General features: G+C 47.6%; 2 protein-coding genes across 2 annotated transcripts in view; one reads left to right on the plus strand and one right to left on the minus strand.

Annotated features, from left to right (window-relative positions):
• Positions 1 to 27,622, minus strand: part of AURKA (aurora kinase A) — a 127,813-nt gene that overhangs the window by 41,509 nt on the left and 58,682 nt on the right. The gene's annotated exons all lie outside the window — the stretch shown is intronic.
• CASS4 (Cas scaffold protein family member 4) overlaps positions 1 to 27,622 on the plus strand; it is an 82,247-nt gene that overhangs the window by 1,771 nt on the left and 52,854 nt on the right. The gene's annotated exons all lie outside the window — the stretch shown is intronic.

Raw genomic sequence — 27,622 nt, forward strand, 5'->3', positions numbered from 1 at the left:
AAAAAAAAAAAACCCCACATGGGTGTGATATCAGGGGTCCTGTAGGGGGCGCCATACGATGCATTTCGGGGGCAGCGGTGAGGATGGAGTCACTCAGGGGCGGACTGACAACTCATGGGGCCCCCGGGCAATAGGGGATCATAGGGCCCCTGTGTCCTTGCCCAAACTCAAAAAAGCCTATGAAAAAGGTACCAGAGGCATCTCATGGGGCCCCCTACTGACCCCGGGGCCCTCGGGCAGTGCCTGAGTTTCCAAATGGTCAGTCCGCCCCTGCTCCAGTCCATAGATGTGGCATCTGCATTCGTTTTCTTTTCACTGCCAGCGACACACTTCCTGTCCTAAGGTGACAACACTCCCTGTTCTGTATACAGGAAGGTGAGCGTTGTCACCCTGTGGCAGGAAGTGTTACCTCTGGACAGGAAGTGTGTTAGGCTCTCCAAAACTGGATTTTTGGCAGGATCAACTGTTTTTTTTTAATGTCATAAAGGGAGAAATCAGTGTCGGGGCGGGGGCGGACTAACCATTTGGAAGCTCAGGCACTGCCCGAGGGCCCGGGGTCAGTAGGGGGCCCCATGAGATGCCCCTGGTACCTTTTTCATAGGCTTTTTTGAGTTTGGGCAAGGACACAGGGGCCCCATGATCCCCTATTGCCCGGGGGCCCCATGAGTTGTCAGTCCGCCCCTGGTGTTGGGGCTTCAATACCCTTTATGTTTATAATCTGTATAGCACCAACCAGGGGTGGACTGACAACTCATGGGGCCCCCGGGCAATAGGGGATCATGGGGCCCCTGTGTCCTTGCCCAAACTCAAAAAAGCCTATGAAAAAGGTACCAGGGGCATCTCATGGGGCCCCCTACTGACCCCGGGCCCCAGTCCGCCCCTGCAGTGGGCGAGCGATCCGCACAGCCCGGCTCCGGGGTACATTTCTGGGATTGGTCGCATATCGGCGATCTCTCACAGGCCAGCAATAGATCTGCAGATAACCAGAGAGCGGTGTGGGGGCTCTTCCAGGTCCGGAGGAGGAGGAGTGTGTGTCCAATGGGAGGACAGGAAGACACAGATCAGTAGATTTGGACTTGAAGTCGGATCGTTGTGGAATCTGTTACAATGTAACTCCTCGGACTGCCGAGACTTCGGATATTATTTGTACTTTGTATCACTCTGTCACAATCGCTGAGTGGGAGGAGCTCACGCAGAATCCTCTTCACGGGGGGGGGGAGGAGTCAGTACAAGGATTGGCCGGGGATTGCACAACCCCGATACTTCCTACAATTCAAAGTTCCAAAAATATTACAAAAAAAAAAAACAACAAACGACAAGTTGATATCAGAGATGAGAGAGAAAAAAAAAGCAAAAACTTCCGATCGCTACGGCCGGCACCCGCACTTTCCTCGCCACTTCGCAAAGTTGAGGTGAATCAGAGTTGGAACAAAGAAAACGGGTCGCATCTTTTCTATTCTATTCCTTTATTTTCTATACTATTGTATTCTGTTCTATTCTTGTCTGTTCTATTCTATTCCTTTATTTTCTGTTCTACTCTGTTTTACTCTATTCTTTTCTATTCTATTGTTTTATTCTCTGCTATTCTATTCAAATTTCAGAAGATAGCTATATTCTATTTCATTTTTTTGCTATTCTATTCTGTTTTATTCTATTCTGTTTTATTCTCTTTTTTTCTCTTCTCTTTCTTAATTTTCTATCCTGTTCCTATATTTTCTATTCTACTCTGTTCTGTTTTACTCTATTCTTTTATTCTATTCTATTCTTTTCGTAAATTCAAAATTCAGAAGACCGCTATATTCTATTTTATTTTTCTATTCTATTCTTTTATTTTCTATACTACGCTGTTCTGTTTTATTCTAGTCTATTCTATTCTGTTCCTTCCTATTCTATTCTGTTTTATTCTATTTTTTTTCTATTCTATTTCTTAATTTTCTATTCTGTTCCTATATTTTCTATTCTACTCTGTTCTGTTTTACTCTATTCTTTTATTCTATTCTATTCTTTTCGTAAATTCAAATTTTAGAAGACTGCTATATTCTATTTTATTTTTGCATTCTATTCTTTTATTTTCTATACTACTCTGTTCTGTTTTATTCTAGTCTATTTTTTGCTATTTTATTCTTGTCTACTCTATTCTGTTCCTTTCTATTCTATTCTTTTATTTTCTACTCTATTCTTTAATAGTTTATTCTATTCTGCTTTACTCTATTCTATTCTTTTATTTTCTATACTATTCTGTTCTATTCTATTCTAGTCTATTTTTCTATTTTATTCTATTCTGTTCCTTTCCATTATTTTATTTTCTACTCTATTCTTTAATAGTTTATTCTATTCTGCTTTACTGTATTATTTTATTTTCTATACTATTCTGTTCTGTTCTATTCTATTCTAATCTATTTTTTTTCTATTTTATTCTTGTCTATTCTATTCTGTTCTTTTCCATTACTTTATTTTCTACTCCATTCTTTAATAGTTTATTCTATTCTAATTTACTCTATTCTATTCTTTTTTGAGATTTGAAAAGGGGAAGACAACTAGATTCTAACACGAATATGCACAATCTTCCAAGGAAATGCTTCCCTTTTGAATTTGTTTTCAAATTTGATTTTCGGCCGAAACTTTGAAACGTCACTTCGGATTCGTTTAAACGTGTTACTGTTGTAATTCGGAGATTCGGACACACCGGACTCTCCGAATCAGGGGCACTGCCCGAGGGCCCGGGGTCAGTAGGGGGCCCCATGAGATGCCCCTGGTACCTTTCATAGGCTTTTTTGGGTGTGGTTTGAGTGTGGGCGAGAACACAGGGGCCCCATGATCCCCTATTGCCCGAGGGCCTGGAGTCAGTAGGGGGCCCCATGATCCCCTATTGCCCAAGGGCCTGGAGTCAGTAGGGGGCCCCATGATCCCCTATTGCCCGAGGGCCTGGAGTCAGTAGGGGGCCCCATGATCCCCTATTGCCCGAGGGCCTGGAGTCAGTAGGGGGCCCCATGAGATGCCCCTTATACCTTTCATAGGCTTTTTTGGGTGTGGTTTGAGTTTGGGCAAGGACACAGGGGCCCCATGATCCCCTATTGCCCGAGGGCCTGGAGTCAGTAGGGGGCCCCATGAGATGCCCCTTATACCTTTCATAGGCTTTTTTGGGTGTGCTTTGAGTGTGGGCGAGGACACAGGGGCCCCATGATCCCCTATTGCCCAGGGGCCCCATGAGTTGTTAGTCCGCCCCTGCTTCGAATGATGACAATTTGTACGAATTTTGATTGGGAAGGAAACGAGCCGCACGTGTCTGATCCGTATTCCATTTTACAGCGGAGCTCCGGGCAGATCCAGGGGGCTGTCCAGCAGTGGGATCCTTTCGGGGTGCAGATAACATGACATGACAAAGAGGGGGGGGGGCCATAATGATGAGTCAGCAGGGGGGGGGGCCGCAGTCTCCAGTCCCGCTGGCCACATGTGTGAATCACAAGAACAACCCAACAGAATCGCCAATGTCTTGTCTGCTGGAACACTTCCTGCATTTGTCTGTCTGGAGTTCCCCTTTAAGTACTTCACATCACGCAGTGCGCCCGATCCAGTCTTCCCTCTTCCCTGACCTGTCATTTTTTACCCCCCCCCCCCCCAGTCTGCGTTTTATTATTCTGCTCAGATCTGAAATTTCAAAACCCCATGTGGACAAGATAGATTCCTGGCAGCGTTCTCCCGGCCCGAGGAAACCATTTCCATATCGCCCAGCACCCCTGTCTCTGCCATGAAGGCTTTGATGTGCTGCTGCTGCAAATCACACGCTGCAAAGGATTATGGGAGAGAGCGGAGGGGGGGGGGGGGCGGCTGGATTCAGCTAGCACGGCCAAACGCAGATATTGCTTCCTACATTCCTGCTGCCGAGTAATCAGCAGTGGAAAGTCACCTAATTTTAGCGCCTTCTATAGGAATGTCAGCAGAAAGCTGCGCAGGTCTCGTCCCCGCTCTATATCTGGATGCCGTGCGGTGCGATTCCTGTGCGGCGTGGCAGTGTCATATTTTACATGCAGTGCCTTTGACCTGGTCAGGATTGCTTGCCTTCCCTGTTATAGCACAGGAGAAGCAGCACAGGCAGCCAATCACGTGCTCATGTGCTAACACAGAACATGCTGATAGGAGGAGAGAGCAAAGCGACAGAGAGAGAGAGGAGTCTGCTGCTGCTCCTTCTGTCCAATCGCAGGCTGGGGGAGGGACAAGACCTGCAAGTGTCACTGAACTGCAGCAGAGAATAGTCAGGTCTGCCACACAGGGCTGTGCTGTGTAATTCTCCAGACTGGATGGACAAACATAGAAATCCTTTGTCAGGTGAAGCAGATCCCGTATATATATAATGTGTATACTGAGCTGTGTGCGGAGCTGACTTTTCCTGGGGCGGTATTATTAGTTCACAGGTATGTGGGGGGGGGGGTAAAAGGGCGCCCCTGCAATACACTCCTGTGTAATCCAGCCCCCCCCCCCCCATCCTATTTCAGACTGGCAGTCACAGGCGGGTTGTGTCAGAGGACAGGAGGATCTGGTGACAGGGCTGTGTGTGGAGGTGACAGACGTGATCTGCAGAGGTGACAAATCTCACATGTGAACAGCAAGCTTCAATATCCTCATCACCCCACATCCCTGCCACCCCGTCCCTGCCACCCCACATCCCTGCCACCCCGTCCCTGCCACCCCACATCCCTGCCACCCCATCCCTGCCACCCCACATCCCTGCCACCCCGTCCCTGCCACCCCGTCCCTGCCACCCCATCCCTGCCACCCCACATCCCTGCCACCCCACCCCTGCCACCCCGTCCCTGCCACCCCACATCCCTGCCACCCCATCCCTGCCACCCCGTCCCTGCCACCCCACCCCATCCCTGCCACCCCGTCCCTGCCACCCCACATCCCTGCCACCCCGTCCCTGCCACCCCACCCAATCCCTGCCACCCCGTCCCTGCCACCCCACCCCATCCCTGCCACCCCGTCCCTGCCACCCCACATCCCTGCCCCCCCGTCCCTGCCACCCCACATCCCTGCCACCCCGTCCCTGCCACCCCGTCCCTGCCACCCCACATCCCTGCCACCCCGTCCCTGCCACCCCACCCCGTCCCTGCCACCCCGTCCCTGCCACCCACACATCCCCAGATCACAGGGGTCCCTGCCACCCCGTCACTGACACCCCACCCCTGACACCCCACATCCCCAGATCACAGGGGTCACTGATACTTCACCTGGGGACCTGAGTGGTCTGTCTGTAATGTTAGATATCTAACACTCTCCTGTACTATGTCTGCAGTCTCTGACCCTCTCCTGTATCCTGTCTGCAGTCTCTGGTCATCTCCTGTACTATGTCTGCAGTCTCTGACCATCTCCTGTACTGTGTCTGCAGTCTCTGACCATCTCCTGTACTGTGTCTGCAATCTCTGACCATCTCCTGTACTGTGTCTGCAGTCTCTGACCATCTCCTGTACTGTGTCTGCAGTCTCTGGTCATCTCCTGTACTATGTCTGCAATCTCTGACCATCTCCTGTACTGTGTCTGCAGTCTCTGGTCATCTCCTGTACTGTGTCTGCAGTCTCTGACTATCTCCTGTACTATGTCTGCAGTCTCTGACTATCTCCTGTACTATGTCTGCAGTCTCTGACCATCTCCTGTACTGTGTCTGCAATCTCTGACCATCTCCTGTACTATGTATGCAATCTCTGACCATCTCCTGTACTGTGTCTGCAATCTCTGACTATCCCCTGTACTATGTCTGCAGTCTCTGACCATCTCCTGTACTATGTCTGCAGTCTCTGGTCATCTCCTGTACTATGTCTGCAATCTCTGACCATCTCCTGTACTGTGTCTGCAATCTCTGACTATCTCCTGTACTGTGTCTGCAGTCTCTGGTCATCTCCTGTACTGTGTCTGCAATCTCTGACCATCTCCTGTACTGTGTCTGCAGTCTCTGGTCATCTCCTGTACTGTGTCTGCAGTCTCTGGTCATCTCCTGTACTAATCAGTGCTGTCAGAATACAATGTCCTGGCGGGAAGGAGGGGGGATCTTCCATCCATCCATATTGGCTAAACAAAAGAAAAGTGCCCCGGTGTGGCCGACCCAAAGCCTACTACACACTATGAGGAAATCAGGTGACCGATTGTCCGGTTTCCCGGGAGGGTGCGTATCCCGATGTACCCGACAATGGTCCTGGTTGTATGAACTCTGGCGTCCTGCGTAGGCAAACGATCTTTATGAAGGATTTCTATGCCAGTTGCCTCCTTCTCCCGGATCCTTCTCTGCTTCTGATCCTGCGCCTTTTCTTTCTATTCGCCTTACAGAACACATCGAACGAAAATCGGACGTTGCGTTCGCGTACGATAAACATTTTTTTTTCGCCCCAACAATCAGAATCAGCACTAACCTAAGCAGCAGATAATCGACCGATTGTTCCTCGTGTGGAAATTCTATCATCACCTTTATCCTGATCTTTCATCCCAACCATTGACCACTCCCACCACAAGCCTGATTTCAGCTGGTTTGCAGGCATTCACTGCGGCCGATCCTACAATCCAGGAGCGAACTTGTTACAATGTATTTGGATAAAGTTTTTTGCTTTTTCTTTTCTTTTCTCCCTTTTCCCTTCTGTCCCACCAACCAAAATTTGCTGCCAACTGTCCCCAAAGCCGGCATGCGTGGAGGCGGCCAGTTTGGCACGGCAGGCGTGAAAGTGTGGCATTGGACTGGAGGGGGGATTGGTATGGTGTGAGATTGGCCACACCCGGGAGGAGGATTCCACACCTCTGAGCCCTGGTCACACTGCAGAGGACAGGAGCCAGGAAAGTGTCACCTCGCCTTTCTGTTTTCTGTTTTCCCAGCAGAGAGGTGAAATATCTCTTCTAATCTGATGACATGTAAACTCGCACCACAAAGGAGGCGCCAACATCCCTCCCCCCCCCCCCCCGCTTCCCGATTGGGTTGCAGCCTGTGTGTGTTGTGGTTTTCGCACTCCAGCGACACCGGATGACACCGACAATTAGCGATTTTTATCGTTTGTCACATCACGTTGGCACCTGTCCCATTGAACCCTTTGACTGCCAATGAGCCTTTTAGCTGGCTCTGTAGGTGCGGACCCCGAAATCCCGCCCCCCCCCCCCTTTTGGCTTGGCATGTTTGGTCTCTATTGACTCGAAGCAATCTCGTCTTTTACAACCGATGGGAATGATGTGGTGTTTGCGTGCGCTAAAATGAAAACGGAGATAATATTTTCTTAAGAGTGGAGAAGTCGTAGTGCAGGATGATATTGTAGCAAATTTCTGCTTTCAGGCAGACGGGAAGTTTACCACTCTCTGAACAGTGATCTGCAGCGGATTGCTTTTCAGATGACAGGCGCTCAGGACTCCTTCTGCTGCCTCTTGACATCTGTTTTTTTTTTTACAATTGCCAAATGGCAGTTCTTTATTATTTATTTATTTCAGGTACTTATATAGCGCCATCAATTTACACAGCACTTTACATATATATTGTACATTCACATCAGTCCCTAACCCTCAAGGGGGGTACAATCTAAGGTCCCTAACCCTCAAGGGGTGTACAATCTAAGGTCCCTAACCCTCAAGGGGTGTACAATCTAAGGTCCCTAACCCTCAAGGGGAGTACAATCTAAGGTCCCTAACCCCCAAGGGGCGTACAATCTAAGCTCCCTAACCCTCAAAGGGGTGTACAATCTAAGGTCCCTAACCCTCAAGGGGCGTACAATCTAAGGTCCCTAACCCTCAAGGGGCATACAATCTAAGGTCCCTAACCCTCAAGGGGTGTACAATCTAAGGTCCCTAACCCTCAAGGGGTGTACAATCTAAGGTCCCTAACCCTCAAGGGGCGTACAATCTAAGGTCCATAACCCTCAAGGGGCGTACAATCTAAGGTCCTTAACCCTCAAAGGCGTACAATCTAAGGTCCCTAACCCTCAAGGGGGGTACAATCTAAGGTCCCTAACCCTCAAGGGGGGTACAATCTAAGGTCCCTAACCCTCAAGGGGCGTACAATCTAAGGTCCCTAACCCTCAAGGGGGGTACAATCTAAGGTCCTAAACCCTCAAGGGGCGTACAATCTAAGGTCCCTAACCCTCAAGGGGGGTACAATCTAAGGTCCCTAACCCTCAAGGGGCGTACAATCTAAGGTCCTAAACCCTCAAGGGGCGTACAATCTAAGTTCCCTAACCCTGAAGGGGCGTACAATCTAAGGTCCCTAACCCTCAAGGGGTGTACAATCTAAGGTCCCTAACCCTCAAGGGGCGTACAGTCTAAGGTCCCTAACCCTCAAGGGGCATACAATCTAAGGTACCTAACCCTCAAGGGGTGTACAATCTAAGGTACCTAACCCCCAAGGGGTGTACAATCTAAGGTCCCTAACCCTCAAGGGGCGTACAATCTAAGGTACCTAACCCCCAAGGGGTGTACAATCTAAGGTCCCTAACCCTCAAGGGGCGTACAATCTAAGGTCCCTAACCCTCAAGGGGCGTACAATCTAAGGTCCCTAACCCTCAAGGGGCGTACAATCTAAGGTACCTAACCCTCAAGGGGCGTACAATCTAAGGCAGGACTGTGCATTTTTGGCCCTGACAGATTACAATAGGATTGCTCAAAAAATCCACACACACAATTTCGAGCCTCCTAGTAACTACTTTTCAATTGGCTCAAGCCTGAAAAATGCGTGAAAAAAAATTCTCCAAAATCACAAGCTCAAGTGTGACTCCTTGTGAAGAATGGAACTCCATTCCTTCCTTCCTTCCTTCCTTTTTTCACCAAAGTCCCCCAGTGGGGCTCCTACAAAAATTTCTAAAAAAAAAAAATAAAATCCAAAATTGTAAAAAATAAAATAAAAACCCACTGACTCTAGTAGTGGAACTACCAGGGTTGCAAAGGTCGCTCGAAAAATCCACATGCACATTTTTGAGCCTCCTAGAAACTAGTTTACCATTGGCTCAAATGAAAATGCTCAAGCCTGAAAAATGCGTGAAAAAAATGCTCCAAAATCATGCGCTCAAGTGTGAATCATTGTGAAGGGTGGAGCTCCATTCCTTCCTTCCTTTCCCTCTCACCAAAGTCCCCCAGTGGGGCTCCTACAAAAAAATGTAAAAAAAAAAAAATTAATTCCAAAACTGTAAAAAATAAAATAAAAACCCACTGACACTAGTAGTGGAACTACCAGGGTTGCAAAGGTCGCTCGAAAAATCCACGTGCACATTTTTGAGCCTCCTAGTAATTAGGTTTCCATTGGCGCAAACGAAAAAATGCTCAAGCCTGAAAAATGCGTGAAATAAAATGCTCCAAAATCACGCGCTCAATTGTGAATCCTTGTGAAGGGTGGAGCTCCATTCCAGAAATCACCGTCACATATAAATGATCGGCTTTTTTTTTTCTCTTGCTTAGTGCCAAAATTGGCTCTTGCCCCCCACTTCCTTCCCAGAATCCTCCGGGCCCTTCCTGGGTCTCCCTAAGTTTTGATGGTTATCCTACCCAAGGAGGGAACATAAAAGACTAATTGCAGCCTTCCCATGATAAGAGTATCTATATCAATCCTTGGGAGCCGGGGAGGAGGAGGAGGAGTGGGAATACCAAGCATGCACCTCCGGAGGTCGGATCTGTATTTACTTTGAGGCTACTGAGTGCTCCTTTCTTCTCCATACCACACATTCTTCTATCCTGCAGCAGAGGCATGGAGGAATGAGGCCTCCTTATCTCCACATTCTACCACTGACATGAAAGACCTCATAGGGCGGCCCGGCCAGCTCTGCGATAACGCTGATTCTGCCTGGCTCTCCATACGATTCACAGCCCCGGAATGAAACGCAGAGGGTACACCAGTGGCCCAAACCATGGATCACTGATTCCTCAATCTCTCCCGATACAATTTGTATTGTTATCTATGTGGGCCAGGGGTTCTCAACCTTAGCGAGAATTCTGACAAAACCTTCCATGCCCCAAAAGCAAACAAAAAGGCTCTAGATGGAACTGGATGTCACAGTGGGGGGGGGGGGAGGGAGGAATGGAGGTTCTGGATGGGTGAGGGGACTTTGAAGCAGACTTGGTGGCCCTCTAGGGGATGGGGTTTCTGGAGGGAGCTGGGGTCTCTCCAGGAGGCTCAGAGTTTTGCAGGGACTCTGTGGTAGGCTGGAGACACTGTGGAGGCTAGGAGGCACAGAGGGGAGTTGGGAGGCACCATTCAACACTGTTGGAGGTTGGGGGGCTTTATGAAGGGCTGGAGGTTCTACAGCAGGCTGGGGGCACTGTGGAAAGCTGGGAGGCATTGGGAGGGTTGGGGAGATGGGGGAGCTGTGGGGGTTGAGAGCTCCTAGGGGGCCACTGTGGTGGGAAGGTTGAGGGGTAGTACAGAAAGGTATGGGAAGTTGAAAGCATTATGGGAGCTGGGAGTTACTGTGGTAGGTCAGGGCTGGCTGAAGGCAGAAGGCACTGTGGAGGTTGAGGGCTCCCAGGGGTCCTGGAGACACTGCGGGAGGTTTTGAGGCCCCCAGACAATAATGGGAGGATGTTGGCAACATTAGACATGAGAGTCACAGTGGAAGGTTAGGGGATCTGCAGTTGGCTGGAGGCCTGGCAGAAGGAAAGTACTGTGGGAGCTGAGGTCTCTCAGGGGTCCTAGAGACACTATAGGGAGTTGAGAGGCCCCCAGGCAGTTATGGGAGCTTGTGGGGAACATTAAACATAAGAGGCACAGTGGCAAGTTGGGGGATCTGCAGTTGGCTGGAGGTCTGAAAGAAGGAAGGTACTGCGGGGATTAGGGCTCTCAGAGGTGCTATGGGCACTGTGGGGGCTTGAGGGACCCCTAGGCAATTATGGGAGCTTGTCAGCAACATTACAACTGGGAGGTACTGTGGCAGGTTAAGGGATCTGCAGTTGGCTGGAGGTCTGGAAGGAGGGAGGCACTGTGGAAACGGAGGGCTCTCAGGGGTCCTATGGGCACTGTGGGGAGGTGATGGACCCATTGGAAATTATGGGAGCTTGTGGGCAACATCATACATAAGAGGCACAGTGGTAGGTTAGGGGATCTACAGTTGGCTGGAGGCCTAGGAGAAGGAAGGTACAGGAGGACTCTCAGGGCTCCTGGAGGGATCGTGGGAGTTGAAGGGCATTATGGGCAATTATGGGAGGTTGTGGGCAACATTAGGGCTGAGAGATACTGTGGCAGGTTAAGGGATCTGTAGCTGGATGGAGGTCTGGGAGGGGGGTGACATTGTGTGTGTGTGTGGTGGGGGGGGGGGGTGTTAGGTTCTGAGCAACATTATAGCTGAGAGGTACTTGAGAGGCCCAAAGGCAATTATGGGAGGTTGTGGGCAACATCAGACATAAGAGGCACAGTGGCAGGTTAGGGGATCTGCAGTTGGCTAGAGGTCTGGAAGAAGGAAGGTACTGTTGATGCTGAGGGCTCTTGGGGGGTTCAGGGGCACTATGGGCAGTTATGGGAGGTTGTAGGCATCACTACAGCTGGGAGGCACTGTGGAAGGTTGGGGAATATCCAGCTGGCTATAGGCCCAGAAGGAGGAGGCCACGGCCGGTGGTTGAGAACCACTGGTGTAGAGGGAATGTTCATCATTCTGTACACAAAATCTACACACAAATCATTTTGTCAGCACAGAAGAATTTTCTGTCAACGATTAATTCATCAAAACGCCGTAAAATGATAATATCACCTCTCCTCCACCTAGAAACTGAACTTTTGCTTTCTCCATGATCTCATCCCTCACAATTATTACCTTTAGTAGCAAATGTCCCTCCTTAGATTATAAGCTCCATGAGCAAAGCCTTTCTAATCCTCCCGTATTGAATTGTATTGTAAATGGACTATTTGGAAACTGTTGGCGTTGTATAAATCCTAAATAAAAATAATATCTCAACTGAGCACAGATTGGACAGAGATCTTAGGTAGGTTCCACTATTGAGTACAGGGTGTGGTAAAATTAATATTTTATATTTAAAGGGTACAAAAAGGAACACTTTCTGAACAGAGAATGAAATATCTATAGACGAACAGATTCGCGTTTTTGTTTCTGAATCTTTTGCTGAAAGGTGTGAACGTGATGAGCCGCGTACACAGTCCAGAGTTGTTCACCCATACCCATGCACAGGTGGCCCTGCATGCAGCTATTTATTACTATGGGTGGCCATTCATGGCAGCTGGGTACCCTGCACATGAAGATATGCCCACAATTTACAATATCGACCTCATATCTACATGTGCATGCGGCCTTAGAAGCAATGGCACCCAAGGTGAAAGGGCCAAAGTGACCCCTTCATTTGCTGAGGAATACTTCAGCAGCCTAGGTTGCATAGGTCCTGCCTTATTATCCAAGGCGGCCTCCTCCCCTGCCTAGCCCTCGGCTATTGAGTAATTGAGGCCTACACAGGCAATATGTGAACAATTCATGGATAACTGAGGTCTACACAGGCAATACATGGACAAGTCATGGATAACTGAGGCCTACACAGGCAATACGTGGACAATTCATGGATAACTGAGGCCTACACAGACAATACATGGACAATTCATGCATAACTGAGGCCTACACAGACAATACATGGACAATTCATGGGTAATTGAGGCCTACACAGACAATACATGGACAATTCATGGGTAATTGAGGCCTACACAGACAATACATGGACAATTCATGGATAACTGAGGCCTACACAGGCAATACATGGACAATTCATGGGTAATTGAGGCCTACACAGGCAATACATGGACAATTCATGGGTAATTGAGGCCTACACAGGCAATATGTGGACAATTCATGGGTAACTGATGCCTACACAGGCAATACGTGGACAAATCATGGATAACTGAGGCCTACACAGGCAATACATGGACAAATTATGGATAACTGAGGCATACACAGACAATACATGGACAATTCATGGGTAATTGAGGCCTACACAGGCAATACATGGACAATTCATGGGTAACTGAGGCCTACACAGGCAATATGTGGACAATTCATGGGTAACTGAGGCCTACACAGGCAATACGTGGACGATTCATGGGTACCTGGATAGCAAGCATACATCACTAACTGAATGATTCATTTTCGAATGATGAAAGAGACACGAGGATGTGGCCAGGAGTCTACTGGACCCAACAATTTTTATTGTTGCCCTATATGGCTGGGAGTGGACAGATTAGGTGTTCATCTTCTCCTGACTATGGCCAGCTTTAGAAAAATGAACTGGCACTACATGTGATAGGAAGTGTGCGGTGACACCATAAATTGCTGATTGTTTTGTGTTTGACTTTCTGCATTGGGATGATGGCTCCACATTGATCTGCTGGTTGAGCCGAAACCAGTGACTAACACTGAGCTTGTATTAATCACAGGAAGAATGCTGAAGTTTAGGTAGGGAAATTGTTATATAGTTGGTCCAGATATGTAACTATGTATACACCATACCTGTGGGATCCCCATGGAAGCTATTGTATAGGCACTGCTACTTCACTGATCTCCACTAGCTTCTGCGTCTTGGGCTGAGCAGCTGCCCTGATTCTTTTGTACCCTGCTGTCTTGCTGCATTGTGCCCTGCTGTCTTGCTGCATTGTGCCCTGCTGTCTTGCTGCATTGTGCCCTGCTGTCTTGCTGCATTGTGCCCTGCTGTCTTGCTGCATTGTGGTGCCCTGTTGCAATGTGCCCTGCTGTCCTACTGCATTGTGATGCCCTGCTGCATTGTGTCCTGCTGCATTGTACCCTGTGGTATTGTGTCTTGCTGCATTGTGTCTTGTGGCATTGTGCCCTGTCCTGCTGCATTATGTCTTGCGGCATTGTGCCCTGTCCTGCTGCATTGTGTTTTGTGGCATTGTGCCCTGTCCTGCTGCATTGTGTCTTGCGGCATTGTGCCCTGTCCTGCTGCATTGTGCCGTCCTGCATTGTGTCTTGCTGCATTGTGCCCTGTCCTGCATTGTGTCTTGCTGCATTGTGCCCTGTCCTGCATTGTGTCTTGCTGCATTGTGCCCTGTCCTGCATTGTGTCTTGCTGCATTGTGTCTTGCGGCAATGTGCCCTGTCCTGCTGCATTGTGTCTTGCGGCATTGTGCCCTGTCCTGCTGCATTGTGTCTTGCGGCATTGTGCCCTGTCCTGCTGCATTGTGTCTTGCAGCATTGTGTCTTGCGGCATTGTGCCCTCTCCTGCATTGTGTCTTGCGGCATTGTGCCCTGTCCTGCATTGTGCCCTGTCCTGCATTGTGTCTTGCGGCATTGTGCCCTGTCCTGCATTGTGCCCTGTCCTGCATTGTGTCTTGCGGCATTGTGCCCTCTCCTGCATTGTGTCTTGTGGCATTGTGCCCTGTCCTGCATTGTGCCCTGTCCTGCATTGTGTCTTGCGGCATTGTGCCCTGTCCTGCATTGTGTCTTGCTGCATTGTGTCTTGTGGCATTGTGCCCTGTCCTGCATTGTGTCTTGCGGCATTGTGCCCTCTCCTGCATTGTGTCTTGCGGCATTGTGCCCTGTCCTACATTGTGCCCTGTCCTGCATTACGTCTTGATGCATTGCTTGGCATGGGAAGGGGACGGCCATACAGCATGGAGGAATCCTGCCAGAGCAAGGAGTAACATTAGTATTCCTCACCCCAAAGCAGTAACCAGCATCAACCCTTGCCGCACAGGGAACAATAAACATGGACAGGGATTCCAATCTTCTCAATTAATAAAAGGTTTTGGCCATACATGGACTTTATTGACCTTTCTAATGACAGACCTTTTTGGCAGCTGCCCACATATCCGACCTCTGATGTCTTCATTACGCTTTGGCAGCTCACTGATTGATTTTATTTGTTGCCTGAAGCTCCTCTCCACTGATTGTAACACTAATTAGATATATTAGTCCCGGTAATTAGCTAGGGGCCCCACAAGCTAAGAACATCTCAGGATGGGGGCATCTGGAAACGGGATTTGCAGGTCCTACAAAAGCTTTGATGGTACTTATCAAGGTGGGATTATGAAGCATTATGAATCCCTTATCGGAGGACAATGCGCCCGATGAAAGGCCAGCTGGGAGATGTTTGATGTCCTGGTGAAGACAGATAATATTTGGCTTCTGCTGATATACTGGAAGAGACGAGATATCAGATGGGATCTTCCTATCTACTGTCCAGACTAGCTGGCTGAAGAGAAAATTACATCATCTGTATGCAGGTGACACCTCTTTGTTCCTCTGTACAGGTGGGAGGCCTAGACCTCCAAAAAGAGGCCCTGTCTACATGTCCCCAGGTGCTGAGTGGCCATGGTCCCACACTTAGGACTCTAGGATGCGCCGAAACCAAAATTCTGGACCGAAACCAAAAATTCAGGATGTACTTGGCTGAAAACCCAAACCTACATGGACAGTTTATTTTTTTAAATATATATTTCTTATATATAATTGTATTGTATTCGACTTTTTAATTAATATCATTGATGTATTTGAATTTCAAAAATACAATCCAGTAACGTAAAATAAAAATTTTTAACAATTTTTGTAACGCACAAAAATTGGACAGAAAATAAAATGGAATATATATATAAAAAAAACCTACAGTTGCAAGAAAAAGTATGTGAACCCCTTGGGATTACGTGGAGTTTTGCATGAATTGGGCATAAAATGTGCTCTGAACGTCATCTAAGTCACAACAATAGAATAACACAGTCTGCTGAACATAATACTACACAAACATTAGATGTTGCCATGGTTTAATTGCACATAACATGTAAACATTCACAGTGCAGGGAGGAAAAAGTATGTGAACCTTTGGACTTAATAACTGGTTGACCCTCCTTTGGCAGCAATAACCTCAACCAAACGTTTCCTGTAGTTGCAGATCAGACCTGCACAATGATCTGGAGTCATTTTGGACCACTCCTCTTCACAAAACTGTTTCAGTGTAGCAATATTCTTGGGATGTCTGGTGTGAATCGCTCTCTTAAGGTCATGCCACAGCATTTCAATCGGGTTGAGGTCAGGACTCTGACTGGGCCACTCCAGAAGGCATATTCTGTGCTGTTGCAGCCATTGTTTTGTTGAATTACTTGTATGCTTTGGGTCATTGTCATGTTGCATCACCCATCCTCTGCGGAGCTTCAGTTGGCGGACAGATGGTCGTACGTTTTCCTGCAAAATGTCTTGATAAACTCTGGAATTCATTTTCCCATCAATGACAACAATCCGTCCAGGCCCTGAGGCAGCAAAGCAGCCCCAAACCATGATGCTCCCTCCGCCATGTTTCACAGTGGGGATGAGGTTTTGATGTTGGTGTGCTGTGCCTTTTTTTCTCCACACATAATGTTGTGTGTTCTTCCCAAACAACTCAATCTTGGTTTCATCTGTCCACAGTATATTTTGCCAGTAGTGCTGTGGAACATCCAGGTGCTTTTTTGCAAACTTCAAACATGCTGCAATATTCTTATTGGACAGCAATGGCTTCCTCCGTGGTGTCCTCCCATGTACTCCATTCTTGTTTAATGTTTTCCTTATTGTAGATGTGTCAACAAAAATGTTAGCATGTGCCAGAGATTTCTGTAGGTCTTTAGCTGACACTCTGGAATTCTTCTTTACCTCATGCAGCATTCTGCGCTGTGCTCTTGCAGTCACTTTTACAGGACGATCACGCCTAGGGAGAGTAGCAACAGTGCTAAACTTTCTCCATTTGTAGACAGTCTGTCTTACTGTGGACACATGAACATCAAGGCTTTTGGAGATACTTTTGTAACCCTTTCCAGCTTCATGCAAGTCAACAATTCTTGATCGTAGGTCTTCTGAGAGCTCTTTTCTGCGAGGCATAGTTCACATCAGACAGTGCTTCTTGAAACCAGTAAACCCAAATCAGGTGTGTGTTTTTTAAGGGCAGGACAGCTGTCAGCAACACATCCAATATCATCACACTGATTGGAGTCAAGGTTGGCTCACTCCTGGCTCCACTTAGCTCTGGGAGAAGTCATTAAGCTAGGGCCTCACATACTTTTTCCTCCCTGCACTGTGAATGTTTACATGTTATGTGCAATTAAACCATGGCAACATCTAATGTTTGTGTAGTATTATGTTCAGCAGACTGTGTTCTTCTATTGTTGTGACTTAGATGACGTTCAGAGCACATTTTATGCCCAATTCATGCAAAACTCCACGTAATCCCAAGGGGTTCACATACTTTTTCTTGCAACTGTAAATAGAGGCGTTTTGCACTGAAGTCAATGGGACGTGTTTTTGCATTGAAGCCAATGGGACACGTTTTTGCATTGAAGTCAATGGACGTGATTTTGCATTGCCGTCAATGGGGAGCATTTCTGTTTTGAAGTCAATAGGGGGCCTTTCTGGATTGAATTCAATGGAATGCAATTTTGAATTGAGGTCAAAGGATTCCCCATGGAAAGATCATCTTCAGGGTGACCACAGGTAATCCAGGTGACCAGTCCTTTGTCCTCTGCCTCTGGCACAGCTTCCACTACAAGCAGTACAGGTCCACAGGAATTCATAATGTTCACGTACAGATCTGGTGATCTCTCAATGTGTTTGTGGCCATGACTCCCTATAGAACAAGGGTCTCCAAACTTTCTGAACAAAGAGTCAGTTTACTATTTGTCAGACTTAAGAGGGGTCAGACTGTGGCTAGTGGGAGTAGAAAATGCCCTATCGCTGGTGTCAATGAGGGGAACAGTGCCACCTCACTGGTGTTCGTGAGAGGAATAATGCCCTATCACTGGTATCAGTGGAAGGAATAGTGCCCCATCATTGGTATCAGTGGGAGGAATAGTGTCCCATCATTGGTGTCAGTGGGAGGAATAGTGCCCCATCATTGGTGTCAGTGGGAGGAATAGTGCCCCATCATTGGTGTCAGTGGGAGGAATAGTGCCCCATCATTGGTATCAGTGGGAGGAATAGTGTCCCATCATTGGTATCAGTGGGAGGAATAGTGCCCCATCATTGGTATCAGTGGGAGGAATAGTGCCCCATCATTGGTATCAGTGGGAGGAATAGTGCCCCATCATTGGTGTGAGTGGGAGGAATAGTGTCCCATCATTGGTGTCAGTGGGAGGAATAGTGCTCCATCATTGGTATCAGTGGGAGGAATAGTGCCCCATCATTGGTATCAGTGGGAGGAATAGTGCCCCATCATTGGTGTCAGTGGGAGGAATAGTGTCCCATCATTGGTGTCATTGGTGTCAGTGGGAGGAATAGTGCCCCATCATTGGTATCAGTGGGAGGAATAGTACCCCATCATTGGTATCAGTGGGAGGAATAGTGCCCCATCATTGGTGTCAGTGGAGGAATAGTGCCCCATCATTGGTGTCAGTGGGAGGAATAGTGCCCCATCATTGGTATCAGTGGGAGGAATAGTGTCCCATCATTGGTATCAGTGGGAGGAATAGTGCCCCATCATTGGTATCAGTGGGAGGAATAGTGCCCCATCATTGGTATCAGTAGGAGGAATAGTACCCCATCATTGGTATCAGTGGGAGGAATAGTGCCCCATCATTGGTGTCAGTGGGAGGAATAGTGCCCCATCATTGGTGCCAGTGGGAGGAATAGTGCCCCATCATTGGTATCAGTAGGAGGAATAGTACCCCATCATTGGTATCAGTGGGAGGAATAGTGCCCCATCATTGGTATCAGTAGGAGGAATAGTACCCCATCATTGGTATCAGTGGGAGGAATAGTGCCCCATCATTGGTGTCAGTGGGAGGAATAGTGTCCCATCACTGGTGTCAGAGGGTGGAATAATGCACCATCATTGGTGTCAGTTGGAGGAATAGTGCCCCATCATTGGTGTCCATGAGAGGAATAGTGCCCCATCACTGGTGTCAGTGGGAGGAATAGTGCCCCATCATTGGTGTCAGTGGGAGGAATAGTGCCCCATCATTGGTATCAGTGGGAGGAATAGTGCCCCATCACTGGTGTCAGTGGGAGGAATAATGCCCCATCATTGGTGTCAGTGGGAGGAATAGTGCCCCATCATTGGTGTCAGTGGGAGGAATAATGCCCCATCATTGGTGTCAGTGGGAGGAATAGTGCCCCATCATTGGTGTCAGTGGGAGGAATAGTGCCCCATCATTGGTATCAGTGGGAGGAATAGTGTCCCATCACTGGTGTCAGAGGGTGGAATAATGTACCATCATTGCTGTCAGTTGGAGGAATAGTGCCCCATCATTGGTGTCCATGAGAGGAATAGTGCCCCATCACTGGTGTCAGTGGGAGGAATAATGCCCCATCATTGATGTCAGTGGGAGGAATAGTGCCCCATCACTGGTGTCAGTGGGAGGAATAGTGCCCCATCATTGGTGTCAGTGGGAGGGATAGTACCACTTCATTGGTGTCAGTGAAAGGAATAGTGCCACCTCAATGGTGTCCGTTAGAGGAATAGTTCCCCATCATCAGTGTCAGTGGGAGGAATAGTGCTTCATTATTGGTGTCAGTGGGAGGAATAGTGTCCTATCATTGGTGCTGTGGGAGGAATAGTGCCCCATCACTGGTGTCAGTGGGAGGAATAGTGACCCATCATTGGTGACAGTGGGAGGAATGGTGTCCCATCCTTGGTGTCGGTGGGAGGAATAATGTCCCATCATTGGTATCAGTGGGAGAAATAGTGTCTGTTCATTGGTGTCAGCGGGAGGAACCATGTCCCATCATTGATGTCGGTGACAGGAATAGTGTCCTATTATTGGTGCAGTGGGAGGAATAGTGTCCCATCATTGGTGTCAGTGGGAGGAATAGTGTCCCATCATTGGTGTTGGTGGGAGGAATAGTGCCCCATCATTGGTGTCAGTGGGAGGAATAGTGTCCCTTCATTGGTATCAGTGGGAGGAATAGTGCCCCATCATTGGTGTCAGTGGGAGGAATAGTGTCCCATCATTGGTGTTGGTGGGAGGAATAGTGCCCCATCATTGGTGTCAGTGGGAGGAATAGTGTCCCTTCATTGGTGTCAGTGGGAGGAATAGTGTCCCTTCATTGGTGTCAGTGGGGGGAATGGTGCTCCACTGTTAGTGCCAGTGGCAGGAATTATACCCCATTGTTAATGTCAGTGGGAGGAATAGGGCCCCAAGGGCAGGATAAAGTCAAGCAAACGGTTGCATCTACAGTTTGGAGACCACTGCTATAAAGGAACAATTTGAATCCATAAGTGTTCCTGTTGGATGAAGGTGGGCTGATCTGCACACAGACACTGCTGGCACCACTTCATCTCGGGAGAAGCAAGGATTGTCCAACTTCCTCACAGACATCGGATCGCTCAGATTTATTTAGGTTTGGGGGGATGGAAAACCCCAGAAATGTGTGAACTCAGAGGGACCTAGGTGTAGGATAAGGACACATTACTTCCCAGGATTTCCAGGGAAAAAAATGTATTTGTAGGAATAACCAAATCTTTATAAACACCATTGTTTTCTCTCTGTAGCTTCTTCTTTTTCCTTCACCAGAAAACATGAAAAAAAATCCCACATTGGTGTCACTTTCAGTTTAAGGATTCTTCGCTTCTCATTTATTATGACACAGAAATGCCGACTATGATCAGCGATGTGTACGGGACTTTCTCTGGGCCCAGCAGGACGTCAACCAGGGCTCTGTAGTTCAGTAAATTCACCACAGTGCCTCTTCCACCGATTTACACTTCACGTTGTCTTCTACCACCCTGCCACTAATGGCATCTGTGCAATGTTCATGTCCCCGCAGACCATCCCACCAATCAGCGATTTGTTTTCCTTCACCTTGTAAACTCGGTGACAATGAGTTATATTTCCTGTCTCTTCGCTGATTATTTTTGTTTTAATGAATACGTTATCAGTCAGATTGGTCACATTACAATCTACCACATCATGAGAAGCCACTGGTGATGGAAGGCTTGGATGCAGCTGCTCGGCCATGGAAACCCATTCCATGAAGCTCTCTACGCACTGTTGTTGGGCTCATCTGAAGGCCACACCAAGTCTTTTATCAGACATACACTATATTGCCAAAAGTATTGGCCCCGCCCTCCAAATCATGTGATTCAGGTGTTCCAATCCCCTCCAATCATGTGATTCAGGTGTTCCAATCCCCTCCATATCATGTGATTCAGGTGTTCCAATCCCCTCCATGGACACAGGTGTATACAATCAAGCCCCTAGGCATGCAGACTGCTTCTACAAACATTGGTGAAAGAATGGGTCGCTCTCAGGAGCTCAGTGACTCCAAGCGTGGTCCCGTGATAGGTGGCCACCTGGGCAATAAGTCCATCCGTGACATTTCCTGGCTGCTAAATATTCCACGCTCAACTGTTAGTGGGATTATAACAAAGTGGAAGCAACTGGGAACAGCCACTCAGCCACCAAGTTGTAGGCCACATCACATGACAGGGCGGGGTCAGCGCATGCTGAAGCGCACAGTGCGCAGAAGTCGCCAACTGTCTGCAGAGTCAATAGCTAAAGACCTCCAAACTTGGTGTGGCCTTCAGATGAGCCCAACAACAGTGCGTAGAGAGCTTCATGGAATGGGTTTCCATGGCCGAGCAGCTGCATCCAAGCCTTCCGTCACCAAGTGCAATGCAAAGCGTCGGATGCCGTGGTGTAAAGCACGCCGCCACTGGACTCTAGAGCAGTGGAGACGTGTTCTCTGGAGTGACCAATCACGCTTCCCTGTCTGGCAATCCGATGGACATGTCTGTGTTTGGCGGTTGCCAGAAGAATGGTACTTGCCTGACTGCATTGTGCCAAGTGTAAAGTTTGATGGAGGGGGGATTATGGTGTGCGGTTGTTTTTCAGGGGTTGGGCTTGGCCCCCTAGTTCCAGTGAAGGGAACTCTTAAGGCGTCAGCATACCAAGACATTTTGGACAATTTCATGCTCCCAACTTTGTGGGAAGAGTTTGGGGATGGCCCCTTCCTGTTCCAACATGACTGCGCACCAGTGCACAAAGCAAGGTCCATATAGACTTATCTTTCTCGTCACACTCTCCTGTGTTGTATTATTAGATGTAATGGCTTCCTGTGTATGAGTCTCCATCCTCTGTTAGTATGAGCGGTACCCGATACCCTCCGAGTGTAAAACCACATCAAGAAGGCTGAAGAGCCGTGCGGTTTTCCGCTCTGAATGCAGAAACATCGGCCTGCACACTATCTACAAACTTCCATTCCTTCAAAGGCTTGGTTCACCTTTACCCAAAATCTGTCTGTGCAGGTAGAGGGTGTCTTCAGATCAAAAACAAACTCTGCAACTTTAACAAGAATGGAATCCTGTCCTTGCTATGAGGTGTGGGCCATTGACATCCCGTACCTCCCGGAGCCTGCCCGAAGAACTCCCAGAGATGGCATCATCCCATCCTGCCTTGTTGCTAGAATGTTGCTATGAGACTCCCAGCTGTTACTGTTCACCATCACAAAAGCTATGCCTTTAAATGGACCTTCTGACTTCCAGCTGATATGGACCCTGATGTGTGACCCCGCCGATGTCCAGGCTGTGACTTGCTTTCTTTTCATGTATGCTTTGTATGTACTTTAAATCCTCCCTCCGACCTTCTCTTCAGTCTTGCACAGGTGTACCGACTCCTCCCTTTCAATCTTGCACAGGTGTACCGGCTCCTCCCCTTCAGTCTTGCACAGGGGTACCATCTCCTCCCCTTCAGTCTTTCACAGGTGTACCGGCTCCTCCCCTTCAGTCTTGCACAGGTGTACCAGCTCCTCCCCTTCAGTCTTGCACAGGTGTACCGGCTCCTCCCCTTCAGTCTTGCACAGGCGTACCTGCTCCTCCCCTTCAGTCTTGCACAGGCGTACCATCTCCTCCCCTTCAGTCTTGCACAGGCGTACCGGCTCCTCCCCTTCAGTCTTGCACAGGTGTACCGGCTCCTCCCCTTCAGTCTTGCACAGGTGTACCGGCTCCTCCCTTTCAGTCTTGCACAATTGTACCGGCTCCTCCCCTTCAGTCTTTGACAGGTGTACCGGCTCCTCCCCTTCAGTCTTGCACAGGTGTACCGGCTCCTCCCCTTCAGTCTTACACAGGTGTACCTGCTCCTCCCCTTCAGTCTTGCACAGGTGTACCTGCTCCTCCCCTTCAGTCTTGCACAGGTGTACCTGCTCCTCCCCTTCAGTCTTGCACAGGTGTACTATCTCCTCCCCTTCAGTCTTGCACAGGTGTACCGAATCAAAATCATGCTAAGTAGGAATCAGGACACACCTGCCGTCATTTAAAGTGCCTCTGATTAACCCCAAATAAAATTTCAGCTGTTCTAGTAGGTCTTTCCTGGCATTTTCTTAGTCGCATCCTACAGCAAAAGCCATGGTCTGCAGAGAGCTTCCAAAGCATCAGAGAGATCTCATTGTTAAAAGTTATCCGTCAGGAGAAGGGTACAAAAGAATTTCCAAGGCATTAGATATATCATGGAACACAGTGAAGACCGTCATCATCCAGTGGAGAACATATGGCACAACAGTGACATCACCAAGAACTGGACATCCCTCCAAAATGGATGAAAAGACGAGAAGAAAACTGGTCTGGGAGGCTGTCAAGAGGCCTACAGCAACATTAAAGGAGTTGCAGAAATATCTGGCAAGTCCTGGCTGTGTGGTCCATGTGACACCAATCTCCCGTATTCTTCATATGTCTGGGCTATGTGGTAGAGTGACAAGACGGAAGACTTTTCTTACAAAGAAAAACATCAAAGCCCGGCTACATTTTGCAAAAACACATCTGAAGTCTCCCAAAAGAATGTGTTCTGGTCTGATGAAACCAAGGATGAACTTTTTGGCCATAATTCCAAAAGATATGTTTGGTGCAAAAACAACACTGCCCATCACCAAAAGGACACCATACCCACTGTGAAGCATGGTGGTGGCAGCATCATGCTTTGGGGCTGTTTTTCTTCAGCTGGAACTGGGGCCTTAGTCAAGGTAGAGGGAATCATGAACAGTTCCAAATACCAGTCAATATCGGCACAAAACCTTCCGGCTTCTGCTAGAAAGCTGAACATGAAGAGGAACTTCACCTTTCAGCATGACAACAGCCCGAAGCATACATCCAAACCAACAAAGGAATGGCTTCACCAGAAGAAGATGGAAGTGTTGGAATGTCCCAGCCAGAGCCCAGACCTGAATCCAATGGAAAATCTGTGGGGTGATCTGAAGAGGGCTGTGCTCAGGAGACGCCCTCATCATCTGACAGATTTGGAAGAGCGGGCAAATATTGCCAAGTCAGGATGTGCCATGCTGATAGACTCCTCCCCAAAAAGACTGAGTGCTGGAATCACATCAAAAGGGGCTTCAACAAAGGATCAGTGTAAGGGTGTGCACACTTATGCAACCAGATTATTTTAGCTTTTTATTTTTACTTCCCCCCACATAAAAGATTTCAGTTTGTTGTTCAGTTTATAAGTCACATTAAAGGTGGAAAAAGTTCTGAAATGATTTATATTTGTCTCATTTTTTTTACATCAGAGAAACCTGACTTTTCAACAGGGGTGTGAAGACTTTTTATATCCACTGTAAATCTACAGGTGTACATAGCGACGGGTCCGCGTCGGTCATTCTCAGGTCAGGTGGACCCTCTGGATATATACATGTGGGGGAATCCTGGAAATTGATCCTTGCTCTCATTTCCCAGAACTGCATGTATTGCCGGCTGTCAGTCATCCCCATGTGTCAGTGTACGGGCTGATGGAGGGTAATGGACCTACCCAGCCTGCCCCTGTCATCACCGTATTTGCTGCCTGGTAACTGTGCTGAGTAAATAAACAGTCTGGTGATAAATCCTGGATCACATTACCAGGAAAGCTGAGATCTCTACCTGGGGCTCACACTGAGGTCTGGGTATGTGATGGACAGGAGGTGTCTGCACGGCTGCCCTCCATCACACCTCCACAGAAGAAGGTTTATTTATTTTAGGATAGCAGAGGATTCTCATGGACTTCATTCTTTTATCCCCCCCATGGCCAAATGTGCAACCCGAGCCACTGGGTATACAGCACCTCTCTTCCAAACTGCATACAGTTCTCCAAAGCTTGCTGGCCATCATCAGTGCAGTGTATGGAAACATAGTTACATAGTTAGTCTGGCTGAAAAAAAAACAAAATAAAAAAAAAAGTTATAATCCTACATCCACAGTTGATCCAGAGGAAGGCAAAAACCCAGCAAAGCATGATCCAATTTGCTCCTGCAGGGGAAAAACTCCTTCCTGATCCCCCGAGAGGCAATCGGATATTCCCTGGATCAACTTTCCCTATAAATGTTATATCCAGTTATATTCTGTGTATCCAAGAAAGAATCCAGGACTTTCCTACAGCAATCCACTGAGCTGGCCACAACCAACTCTTGAGGGAGTCTATTCCACATTCTCACAGCTCTCACTGTGAAGAAACCTTTCTGTGTTTGGAGATTAAATCTCTTTTCCTCCAGACGTAAAGAGCGCCCCCTTGTCCTCTGTGATGACCTCAGGGGGAATAACTACACCGAGTTCACTATATGAACCACTGATGTATTTATACATGGAGATCATATCCCCCCCCCTTATGTATTATACATGGAGATCATATCCCCCCCCTTATGTATTATACATGGAGATCATATCCCCCCTTATGTATTATACATGGAGATCATATCCCCCTTATGTATTATACATGGAGATCATATCCCCCCTTATGTATTATACATGGAGATCATATCCCCCCTTATGTATTATACATGGAGATCATATCCCCCCTTATGTATTATACATGGAGATCATATCCCCCCTTATGTATTGTACATGGAGATCATATCCCCCCTTATGTATTATACATGGAGATCATATCCCCCCTTATGTATTATACATGGAGATCATATCCCCCCTTATGTATTATACATGGAGATCATATCCCCCCTTATGTATTATACATGGAGATCATATCCCCCCTTATGTATTATATATGGAGATCATATCCCCTTTATGTATTATACATGGAGATCATATCCCCCCTTATGTATTATACATGGAGATCATATCCCCCCCTTATGTATTATACATGGAGATCATATCCCCCCCTTATGTATTATACGTGGAGATCATATCCCCCCTTATGTATTATACATGGAGATCATATCCCCCCCTTATGTATTATACGTGGAGATCATATCCCCCCTTATGTATTATACGTGGAGATCATATCCCCCCCTTATGTATTATACATGGAGATCATATCCCCCCCTTATGTATTATACATGGAGATCATATCCCCCCTTATGTATTATACGTGGAGATCATATCCCCCTTATGTATTATACGTGGAGATCATATCCCCCCTTATGTATTATACGTGGAGATCATATCCCCCCTTATGTATTATACATGAGGATCATATCCCCCCTTATGTATTATACATGGAGATCATATCCCCCCTTATGTATTATACATGGAGATCATATCCCCCCTTATGTATTATACATGGAGATCATATCCCCCCCTTATGTATTATACATGGAGATCATATCCCCCTTATGTATTATACATGAGGATCATATCCCCCCTTATGTATTATACATGGTGATCATATCCCCCCTTATGTATTATACATGGAGATCATATCCCCCCCTTATGTATTATACATGGAGATCATATCCCCCCCTTATGTATTATACATGGAGATCATATCCCCCCTTATGTATTATACATGGAGATCATATCCCCCTTATGTATTATACATGGAGATCATATCCCCCCCTTATGTATTATACATGGAGATCATATCCCCCCTTATGTATTATACATGGAGATCATATCCCCCCCTTATGTATTATACATGGAGATCATATCCCCCCTTATGTATTATACATGGAGATCATATCCCCCCTTATGTATTATACATGGAGATCATATCCCCCTTATGTATTATACATGGAGATCATATCCCCCCCTTATGTATTATACATGGAGATCATATCCCCCCTTATGTATTATACATGGAGATCATATCCCCCCTTATGTATTATACATGGAGATCATATCCCCCCTTATGTATTATACATGGAGATCATATCCCCTTTATGTATTATACATGGAGATCATATCCCCCCCTTATGTATTATACATGGAGATCATATCCCCCTTATGTAATATACATGGAGATCATATCCCCCCTTATGTATTATACATGGAGATCATATCCCCCCCTTATGTATTATACATGGAGATCATATCCCCCCTTATGTATTATACATGGAGATCTTATCCCCCTCACATCACATGCGGTATACTGGACCGCATATATGTTAACCCGGACTTAAAGTCTGTTTAGCTACATGACTATGCAAGGCAGCCCTATTCTACAGGGTTATTTTCTTTTTATATGAGAACCCTAAATCAGACTTGCAGGTGTACTGGCTCCTCCCCTTCAGTCTTGCACAGGTGTACCGGCTCCTCCCCTCCAGTCTTGCACAGGTGTATCGGCTCCTCCCCTCCAGTCTTGCACTGGTGTACCGGCTCCTCCCCTCCAGTCTTGCACAGGTGTACTGGCTCCTCCTCCCAGTCTTGTACAGGTGTATCGGCTCCTCCCCTCCAGTCTTGCACAGGTGTACCAGCTCCTCCCCTCCAGTCTTGCACAGGTGTATCGGCTCCTCCCCTTCAGTCTTGCACTGGTGTACCGGCTCCTCCCCTCCATTCTTGCACAGGTGTACTGGCTCCTC

This window comes from Staurois parvus, unplaced genomic scaffold (assembly GCF_062004578.1).
Source record: "Staurois parvus isolate SC_StPar_1 unplaced genomic scaffold, SC_StPar_1.0 ptg001812l, whole genome shotgun sequence".
NCBI lineage: Eukaryota > Metazoa > Chordata > Amphibia > Anura > Ranidae > Staurois > Staurois parvus.